Genomic DNA, 10,974 nt, shown 5'->3' with positions numbered 1-10,974 from the left:
TAGTGGGGGCGGCCCATGGACGGATGGGCGAAATGTGAGAGGTTGACAACGATGCTCCGCATCAGTGAACCAGTAAGGGGGATACGATGGGGTGGGGATGGATCCTGGCCTGGTTGCGGTTGCCTTTGGGGGGCGACGGACGTCTCCTCTATAGCGCATAGCATGACTAATAACAGAGTGATGATATGGAATGTGCGTGGACTGGCTGATAGAACGAAACGGGTAGTGGTTTTTGATCTGATTATTCGACACCTCCCCGCAATAGTGGCCCTACTGGAAACGCACGCTACACCTGACATCCCAGAATATCTAACAAAGAGATGGGCGGGGCATCAGTTCCACTCCGGCTTCTCGTCATATTCCCGAGGGATAAGTGTGTATGTACACCAAAGCATTGACTTTATCCTATTAGACCTGTCGATTGATAGAGATGGGAGATTCATCTTCCTCTATGCCCAATGGAATGGCAGAAAGTGCGTCCTTGCTTTCTTGTACATCCCGCCACCATTTGCAATGACAGTCCTAAATCAGCTGACGGTTTTCATGCATAATAGAGAGCGGTCTCCGGTATTAATATGCGGCGACTTTAACTGCGTGCTGGACCCGGCGCTGGATAGAATCTCAGTCGCGGGGAAAAGTGCGCAGAGAAAGCACGCCTTACTTCGAGGGTTTTGTGAGGAGATAGGACAAATAGACGTCTGGCGATGGCTTTATGGTAATAAACAGGTGTTCTCTTGCTTTAGTAAAGCATATAGTGCTATGTCCAGGATTGATATTGCCCTGGCCAATGGTGAGATGCTCGATTCTATTGCAAAAATGACATATGAGATCCATGGCATCTCCGATCATTCACTGATTCTACTGGTGATGAAGACCGGGCAACAAGCTGGTATTAGTAGATCGTTCAGACTGAACGAGCACTGGCTAACCATATTAAATGACTCTGTAGGGATTGATAAAGAACTCATACAATTTTGGTACAACACACGTTCACTATGTCTGGGATGCCATGAAGGCGTTTATTCGCGGGCTATATTTTTCAAGAATAAAAAAGAAAAAAAAAGAATTCTTTGAGGAGCAAAAAAAGTTGGAAGTAAACATTGCATATCTGGAGGGTTGTATTCGAATACAGAATGACGCGAGCACACGCACTAAGTTAAAATCCGCTAAAGACCACTATATAACTTTTATGAGGAAAAAAGCTCAGAATCAACTATTCTTTATGGGCTATAAAGATTTCTGTGAGGGTGGCACCCCGGGTAAGCTATTGGTTTCTATCATGGCGAATCAAAAGCCCCCCCCAAAAAAATTCGACAAATATTGACAGGTGACGGGCGCAGGTTGGAAGGAGGAGTGGAGATGGAGGGAGAGTTTTTAAAATATTTTGGCAATTTATATTGCTCCGGTGTGGATGATACAGGGACCGAGACAGACGACTTCCTAGAACAGGTTGAGATCCCGGTGCTGTCGGACTCGGTCTCAGCCCCCTTGAGTGCCCCCATTTCTTTGGATGAGCTACAGGCGGCTCTACATGAGACCCGAGGCTCCTCGGCGCCTGGATCGGATGGACTCCCGTTTGGCATATATAAGAGCCATGCGGGGGTGCTCCTGCCCGGGTTGCTGCAGGTTCTGAATGAATCTAGCAAATGTGGAAAGCTGCCCCCGTCTTTGACAGAGGCAACGGTTACGCTGATCCTTAAGAAAGGGAAAAATGGCAACAAAGTTGAGGATTATCGCCCTATATCGCTGCTTAATGCAGACTACAAAGTAATTGCTAAAGTCCTTTCTAACAGGTTAAAAAAAGTAATAACCGGCCTAGTCCATACAAACCAGACAGGGTTTATCCCCGGGCGACAGATCCAGACCAATATACGCCGGACCATCCTTAACATTCAGATTGGAGGGGGGGAGGACCGCTCTATCCTGTCTCTGGACGCCGCTAAGGCGTTTGATCGGGTGGAGTGGTCCTTCCTCTGGCGTGTTATGCATAGGATGAATCTGGGCCAGGAATTTATTGGATGGGTCAAATTGCTATATAGTGAAGCAACGGCCAGAATTAAGGTAAATGGGGTGCTTACCCCTGCCGTTTCCCTAATGCGGGGGACACGACAGGGATGCCCCCTCTCTCCACTCCTCTTTTCAATCTTTATGGAACCCTTCGCCTGTAGGATACGGGCTGATCCTTGCATAGTGGGTTTTGGGGGGAGAGGGACGGACGATAAGATCTGTCTATATGCAGACGATGTATTGCTTTATTTGAATGATGGATGGAGAAGCGTCCCAGATGTTATGCGGATAACTGAGGAATTTGGTAGAATTGCCGGATACGAGATAAACTGGGTAAAGTCTGTACTCTTCCCCCTGAATCGGATGCCTCCCCCGAATGATCTCAGGGTCAGAATCATTGCTCCAACAGATCATTTAGACTACTTAGGGATAAAAATTAGCAATACCATCAGGGACTATAATATACTAAATATCACCCCTCTAGTTGGGAAAATAAGGGAAAAAATAAGGGTTTGGCAGAAACTTCCGCTTTCGCAGATTAATAGGATTGCGCTGATTAAAATGGTTCTGTTGCCTTGGATACTGTACACGGTTAGTTCCTGCCCTGCCTGGATTGAGGATAGCGTTTTCAATCTGATTGATCGATTGATAAATGACCTGATATGGGGCAGAAAAAGGGTCCGTATTAAGTTACAATATTTGCGAATGGCGACAGGTAATGGCGGCCTAGGCCTGCCCCACTTTCAAATTTACTACTTGTGTTCACAACTACAGTGGTGCGTTAATACTGGGGATGGAGTATTATTGTCCCATATTTTAGGGCAACGCCAACAGCATACATATAATATATTCAGTATACTGGAATCCGGGCTTCTCGAGCGTGCAGATTTTTCCTGCCCCATCGGGGCTGCGCTACAGAAGACCTGGAATAAAATCAAGGTGCTTATCCAGGCCCCTCAAGTTCTGGACTTTTCCCCGCTATGGGATAACCCTGCGTTAACCGAATTCTCGACACTTAACGAAAATGATTATTGGACTCGAAGAGGTATCACGCTAGTCTCACATATATGCACGAAAGGGAAAATTAAATTAATAGGGGAACTGTTTCAACAGACACCAATAACGGCACTAGAACACTATAGATATTATCAACTACAACACGCATTAGCATGTACGCTTAAAAAACTACCTTTGATAACAGTCACTCAGAGGTTTTTATTATTTTGCTATAATATAGTAGGGAATAAAGTTAAGATCTCACTAATATATAGGAGATTTATTGAGGAACTAAGCATTGTCACTAAATTTAAAAGTGTAGATAAATGGAAGGCGGATATAAGGGAATGTAATCCTTCACAATGGCGGGAAATATATCAAAACATCAAGAAGGCTTCCCTCTCACGACAACACCTGGTTGACACAATTTAAAATAATACACCGTTTATATGTTACCCCGAGTCTTTTATCTAAAATGTATAGTAACAAGGGTCAAGAATTTAGCTGCTTGAAAATGCTCTCTTGTAGCCGCAGGGTTTGTGCATATGCTGTGGGATTGCCCAGTTATTAAGAGCTTTTGGGGTAGCATATTTCAGGCGATGGCGGTACAAAGTGGGAATAGCCCCCCCTTAACTATCCAAGTAGTCGTGCTAGGACTTCCCCCCCCCCCCCCGAATATAAAAAAAGAACTACCAAAAATGAACAGATTTACTGGTTGAGGGGATTTCTGTTGGCTAAGGTAATAATCCTGCGACAATGGGTGAAAGATAGATCACCTTGGGGGGGGGGGGGGGGGGTGGGTCTTCGGGCTTTGATATGTGTGACAGAGAATTGATACTAATCTAGGGTAACCCTGGATATAGATGCCTTTGTATGTATGTGCGTTGTTTAGTATCGAAGCGATACACCGCTTAAATGTACCTGTCATACGTGCTTATTCTCTGTGATCAGATAACTGTTTTATATTGTTTTTATGTAAGAAAAGCAATAAAGATATTTAGAAATAAAAAAAAAAAAAAAAAATGACTTTATCTTAAAGTTTATATAATTATCTCTTGATATTATACACAAAGACAGACAAGTCAAGCTCGCAAAACCAACAAATCCTTCTTGGTGCGTTATTTACTTATTTTTTGTCAATGAGTGTATAAGGAATACCACCAATGTCTGGTATATAGGGGCAATAGTGATAGGAGAGTTCCTGATGGCACAGCTCAGCTGAAGACTATAAATGGATCAATACTCTGACCTCCAGGGGAAGCATCTGCCATTTTATTTAGAGATTGGCATGGGTCATACAGGGATATATCACTGCTATTTAATAATATATACAATTGAAGATTATGCTGGCTTTAGTGTACTAATAATCTTAATTTTAATAAAGACAGGAGGCGAGTATTTTGCATTAACTCTCTTTACTAACTCCACAGCAGTAAAGAAAAAAATGTAAAGAGTAACAAGTAGATCACTCTGCCGCATAGTATATAAGGGTCATGCTGCCTGTACACTTCCTCTTTCTAAAAGCGACATCAAAGTCCAGGTTGAGCTCGAACATCCAGAAATTCAACGAAAACTGTAACAGCGGTTTCTGGCGAGCAGAACTTGAGGAGACTTCTAGTAAACGAGGTTGGAGGTAAGACCGAACGAAGCTCTCATCTCATCCTATGGGGTCGTAAGATTAACAAACCAGCGACCAGTGGAGGACCTGAAGAGGGTTACGCTGAAAGGAGAGTATAAAATAGGTTAGGTATAGAATCGTAACTATTCACGCTTATGGGCTTTAACAGAATAGTGTAAAATTAAATCATTACAAATAGCGTGCAAATTATCTAGTGGCTAAATGTATGGTAGGTGTAAGTATGTAATACAACTAAGAACTGCCCGTCAGGGAGGCAATACTTAGGGTGAGAAATTCTGAATATGTCCCAAAACAGAGAGATTATTAAAATCGAGCCCCATATCCGACACCTTGAGATTCACTCCCCCAAAGAGTCAGGGTAGGGAATAGAAGGGAGGGAAAATACTCGCCTCCTGTCTTTATTAAAATTAAGATTATTAGTACACTAAAGCTAGCATAATCTTCAATTTTAAAACATGACAGGAGGCTTCCTATTTTGCAATTTTAACGCTGAAGAAGAGATGTCCCAGCAGAAGGGGGAGTGCGAAAATAAAAGGTACGGAAAGTAGATTCCCTAGACCAGTCCGCCGTTCGGAGAATATCCGAAAGGGACGCCCCTGCCATTAGGGCTGCTGAAGCCGCCGTTCCGCGAACGGAGTGGGCGCCGAAAGCGGGGTCTATACCTGTGAGGGAAAGGATCCAGCGGATCCAACGGGCCAGCGTGGTGACAGAGACTGGGGCGTAAGGGCGCACGTAGGAAACTAGGAGTTGACCCGACGTAGAGGAACGGAGTGAGGAGGTAACCGAAACATAACTGCGAAGGGTGGACACAACACAGAGCTGCGGGTCGTCTGGAAAAAAGGGATAAGAGACCGACGTCGAACCTGATTTAGTGCGACGAGAGATATGGAAAGTGACTCCTTCAGGGGTCACCTCAAAGGCATCGACATCGAAGGCCCGAACGTCCGACACCTGTCGGAAAGACACAAGACAGAGGAGAAAAGCGCACTTAGCGGATAGTTGGCGAAGGGAGAGGCGGTCATTCGGAGGCCAATCCCTGAAAAAACGGAGAACCAGTCCCACGTCCCATAGGTGATGGTATTTGGGGGCTGGGGGGCGGCGGAGCCGCATGCCGCGGAGTAGGCGACAGACCAGAGGATCTTTGCTGACGGGAGTATGGGCTGCCGAAATCGCGGAGCGAACGACGTTGATAGAGCGATAAGAGCGGCCAGAAGAAAACAAGGAGGAAAGAAAATTGAGAATCATGGGAACAGGTGCCGTAAATGGATCGGTGTCCCGTTCCATGCACCAAGTAGACCAGGAGGCCCAAGCTGAAAGGTAGCAGCGTCTAGTTCCCGGGGCCCATGAGTCCCATAAGAGGTCCCTAGCAGTCTGCGATAGTCCGCTGACTCGCCAGGAACCCCGGAAAGAGACCAAGCCACCAGGGGTAGTCGATCTTCCAGGATGAGCGGGTGGAGACATCCTTTGGGATCCTTGGGCAGGTCCTGGAAGGATGGAAGGAGGAGAGGATCCATGTAGGAGGAGGCCAGGAGGTCCGGGAACCATGGTTGACTCTGCCACAAGGGCGTTATGAGAACCAGTTTGATTTGCTGTGTCAGCATCTGGTGTAGTGTTCTTGCAATCATGGAGAATGGGGGAAAAGCGTAGGCTCCTGTCGCCGGCCATTGTTGGAGAAAAGCGTCTGTCGCCTTGCTCTCCGGGTCCGGAAGCCAGCTGAAGAACTCCGGGGTCTGGTGATTGTTGCGAGAGGCGTACAGATCCAGGTGAAAGGGACCCCTCCGGGCTGCCAGGGCCCTGAAGATTCTCGTGTTCAGCTTCCAGTCGCTGACGTCTCTCCAGTGGCGAGAGAACCAGTCGGCTGTGAGGTTGATTTCTCCCGGCAAGTATTCCGCTTGTAACGTGATGTTGCGAGGGAGGCAGTAGTCGAAGATGTTCCTCGTGATATCCGACAGTAGGCGTGAGCGAGCGCCTCCTAGGCGGTTGATGTACTGGACTGCGGAGATGTTGTCCATGCGAAGGAGGATGCAACAATTGGAGCTCTCCCGAGCCAGGCTGCGAATCGCGAAGGATCCTGCTAGGAGTTTGAGGCAATTGATGTGCATGGAGAGCTCCTGCGTCGTCCATGCTCCTGCCGTGGAGATGGTTCCGTTGGTGGCACCCCATCCCCACATGCTGGCGTCTGATTCTAAAACGAAATCTGGAGTGTCTCCGAATATGGCCTTGCCGTTCCAGGCTTGCATGCTGTCCAGCCACCATGACAGCTCTTCGCGAACTTCCGTCGTCACCGGGACGGGTTGATCGTAGGTAGGTCTGTGGCGAAGGTATTTTGCCTTGAGTCGTTGCATGGCCCTGTAGTGGAGAGGACCCGGAAATATGGCTTGAATAGAAGCTGAGAGGAGTCCCACAATCCTGGCCAGGTTGCGTAGAGGGATGGAATCGAGTCGGAGAACTCTGCGAATCTCCTTGCGAATGGTTGCGATCTTTGAGGTTGGTAGCCTCAGAGTGCACGTCGTCGAGTCGATCTCGAAGCCGAGGAATTGTATCGTCTGGGTAGGGGTCAGCTCCGATTTCTGTTGGTTTACCACGAAGCCCAGAGATTCCAGTAGGGATACTGCCAGGTGAATGTGTTGGCGTAGTCTGCGTTCGTCGGAGCAGAACAGGAGGAGGTCGTCCAAGTAGATGATGCATCGAATGCCCCTGGACCTCAGGTGGGCCATCACCGGTTTTAGGAGTTTGGTGAAACACCATGGGGCTGGGCTGAGCCCGAAAGGGAGGCAAGTGAATTGCCAAGGGCGACCATGCCAGAGGAAACGTAGGAGTGCTCGACAGTCCGGGTGCACCGGGACTGACAGGTATGCATCTTTTAGATCGAGACTGGCGAACCAGTCGTTGCTGCGAAGAAGGTCCCGCAGGAGGTGGATGCCCTCCATCTTGAAGTGGCGATAGACCACGTACGCGTTGAGGGCGCGAAGATTGGTAACTGGGCGGTATTCTCCCGACTTCTTCCGCACGAGGAAGATGTTGCTGAAGTAACCTCCCTGTTCGTGGACTGGTTGAATAGCCCCTTTGTCCCGAAGCTCGCGTAGCTCTGCGTTGACGAGGTTGTGGTCGAAAGACGACATGTGGATGGGGTGAGGGGGCTGAACCTGAAAGGGGGTTCCCACTAGGTCTATGATATATCCCTGCACTGTTTGTAGAATCCAAGCGTCTGAGCAAAGGGCGGCCCAATTGTGGAAAGAAAGGGAAATACGGCCCGCAGTGCGGGTACATGGTAACAACGGAGGAATATGGGTCCTTACCTGCAGTAAAGCGGGAACGTCCGCGGATTCCACGGCCTCTATCCGAGCCTCTGGAAAAGGGTCGTTGCTGATAATCCCTTGTCGGATAAAATGGTGTTGGTTGAGTACGGGGGCCTGAAGGCCAAAATCGGCTGGCGGCACGGCCCCGTTGCCGGCCAGCCCTTCCAAAAACCCCTCTGGTAGGGTTGCTCCTGAAGACACTGCGCATTGAGGATTGCGCCTTATTAAGGGAGGTGAACACGTTGACATGTTTGTTTAATTCCTTGAGGAATGGTTCACCGAAAAGTTTCCCTTGTGCCTGGGGCCCAATCTCTTTTGTGCCAAGGTCTGCCAATTTACCGTTAATACGGAATAACGCTGCTTTTCGTCTCTCCGAAGAGAGCGTAACATTGGCGTTTCCGATGAAACAAAAACAACGTTGTGCCCACTCACGAATGTCATGTGCCCATTCTCTGAAGTCCTCGGTGGATAAGGAATCGGCTTTGGCGTAGGCATCATCCGCCAGATACATAATGCGAGCCAGGGGGCCTACGGAATCCAGTAGGTTATCTTGGGCGCCCCATAGGCCTTTCTCTACCCCCCGTCGAGGGTCTCTGCCACTGCGCATCATAAAGGTCGTCATAACTTTGTCAAATTCTGGGGTCTGAGCGACCTTATCCGGCAGGGAAGGGCGTGGGCATTCAGACCTGAGTCGGTTGCGGACCTCTTTCTCCAGAGGTTTGCGGAGCCACAGGTGCATGAACCTGGAAAGGTGTTCCGGAGGCGACCATTCACCCGATCTGGGGTGTCGTATGTTGCGAGGATCGAACATCGCCTGACCTGAGGGGTCCATAATGGTGTCTGAGTCAAGAGGAGGTTCTGCGTCAGCAGTGTCTTCGATACCTCTTGCCTGGGCCGCACCCAGGAGGGTCTCCTGCATGAAAGCGGAAACAGACTTCTCGTCCGAGCCCCATGCGTCGTAATCCGACTCTGAAGCGTCAGCTTGCCACTCATCTAGCACTGACATGGAGTGGGTAGGGTCCTGTTCTTCTTCTGAAGAGTACTCCTGATGCGGGGCCGGAGTGTGAAGTTTGGCAGTTTTACGTTTGGCAGGTGCCTTACCCTTGGGTGGTTTGGGTGTATAGTCCTCGCCTTTGTCGTGGCGTTTCGTAGGGCGGGATTCATCCCCTGTCTGATAGTCGGACAGGTCGGAGTCCGACTCGTGTCGTGGACGTCTGCGAGTTTTAGGTACGTCAGGAGCCGAAGCTCGGGCCTTGGAGAGTGCCTTCTCCACAGAGGCAGCGACAGCTGCGTTAATCATAGCCTGGAAGTCTACAGGGACATTCTGGGAATTCTCCATGATAAGGGTCGGCTGGTATGTCACTGAAAGGCACAGTAATAAACGGGCACCCAGGTCTTGAGAACAGGCGTATGGTCAGTTTTAATAGTATGGGAACAAAGCCCAGTATAAACCCCAGCAGGGTAAAGTAGTGACCTTATAAACTGGGGCTCACCCAGTTAGAGAGAACTGCAACAGCTAGTCTCCCAATAAGCAGCGTATTAATAGTGGGGGCTCACCCCGGTCGCACAGGGTTGAAACCCTTAAGTGCAGGTCACAATAATAAACAGGCAGCAGCACTGACCTGACTGACCCCGCCACATGAGGCACAGAGAGAACTGAATAGTAGTCTGAGATAGGCACAGGGGTGAAAACCAGTAATGAGGGAGTAACAGCTAATTAGTACAGTCACACTGAATCCCCAATGAGATGTTATGAGGTAAAATTAAGATGGCTGCGAAATCCCGCGATGTCCGCAATCCAAAATGGCGGCCACGAGTGTAGGCCGTAAGCCGGGTACTAAATTTTTTGGGGCCAGCCGTGATTTGGAAGCGGGCCGGCATGAAAACGGCGGGAAAACGGCCGCGAAAATGGCGGGAAAACGGCTGCGAAAAGGAGGGAGCCAGGAGGCACTCCAGGCTAGAAGGGGACCTGAGGAACCCGAGGTAAATGATAATAATACGATATAGTAAGAAATAAATGCACAAGAAGTGATATAGCTCCAGGGGAGCAAAAAGTCTGACCTGTCTGCTGATGGAGCAGTAAAGAAAGAGGAAGTGTACAGGCAGCATGACCCTTATATACTATGCGGCGGAGTGATCTACTTGTTACTCTTTACATTTTTTTCTTTACTGCTGTGGAGTTAGTAAAGAGAGTTAATGCAAAATAGGAAGCCTCCTGTCATGTTTTAAAATTGTGGCAATTTATACAAGGAAAGCAAATACCCAATAAAAGTTATGTTATTTCATAATTTCTAATATTTATACAGTATATAGTAATATCACATTGACACATATTTATATACAGTAACATCACATTATGTTTATACTGATAGGTTCATTGGCTTCCCAGAAAATGTCCCTAGTTTGCACAAGATAGGGAAATTAGATTGTGAGTCCCACTAGGGACATGGACTCATGTGAGTGAGGACAAGACATTGTGCTTTCTGTGGAAAGTCATGCGATCAAAGCAGGAAGAGCTGAAAGCTGTAGGTCAGCTGCAGGGACAAACCATTTGTATCACTGGGCCTCAAGGGGTTGTCTAGGCTCTACATATCCATAGCGAAAACAAAAGAAAAGGAGCTCATGATACCAAAAAAGTACATTTTATTGAGACAAGGTTAAAAAATGACATGGATAGAAGCAATAGATGAATATGATGCCATAAACATGATGAAATGGGAGCGGAGGACAAAAAAAAATCCATAGTATAGGTCAACAATGTCAGATTGGTGGGGGAACAACTACCAACACCCCCACCAATCAGCCATTCTCAGCAGCCGCCGATGCAGGATATAACACAGTGCTAACTCGGAGCTTGAATCAGGAGGCTCCATCCACTGTGTGGTGGCCATGGCTAGGCTCCTATTTACTAGCATAATATTCACTGTGATTGCTTTGTAGGGACATGTCACTTTGCTGTGAGGCTTCTTATCAAGCACAAGACCTATGACTTTAATGGGAATGTGTCATCCAAAAATGACCTATTGTTTAAAT

This window comes from Bufo bufo, chromosome 3 (assembly GCF_905171765.1).
Source record: "Bufo bufo chromosome 3, aBufBuf1.1, whole genome shotgun sequence".
NCBI lineage: Eukaryota > Metazoa > Chordata > Amphibia > Anura > Bufonidae > Bufo > Bufo bufo.
Note: the sequence above shows the minus strand (reverse complement) of the source record.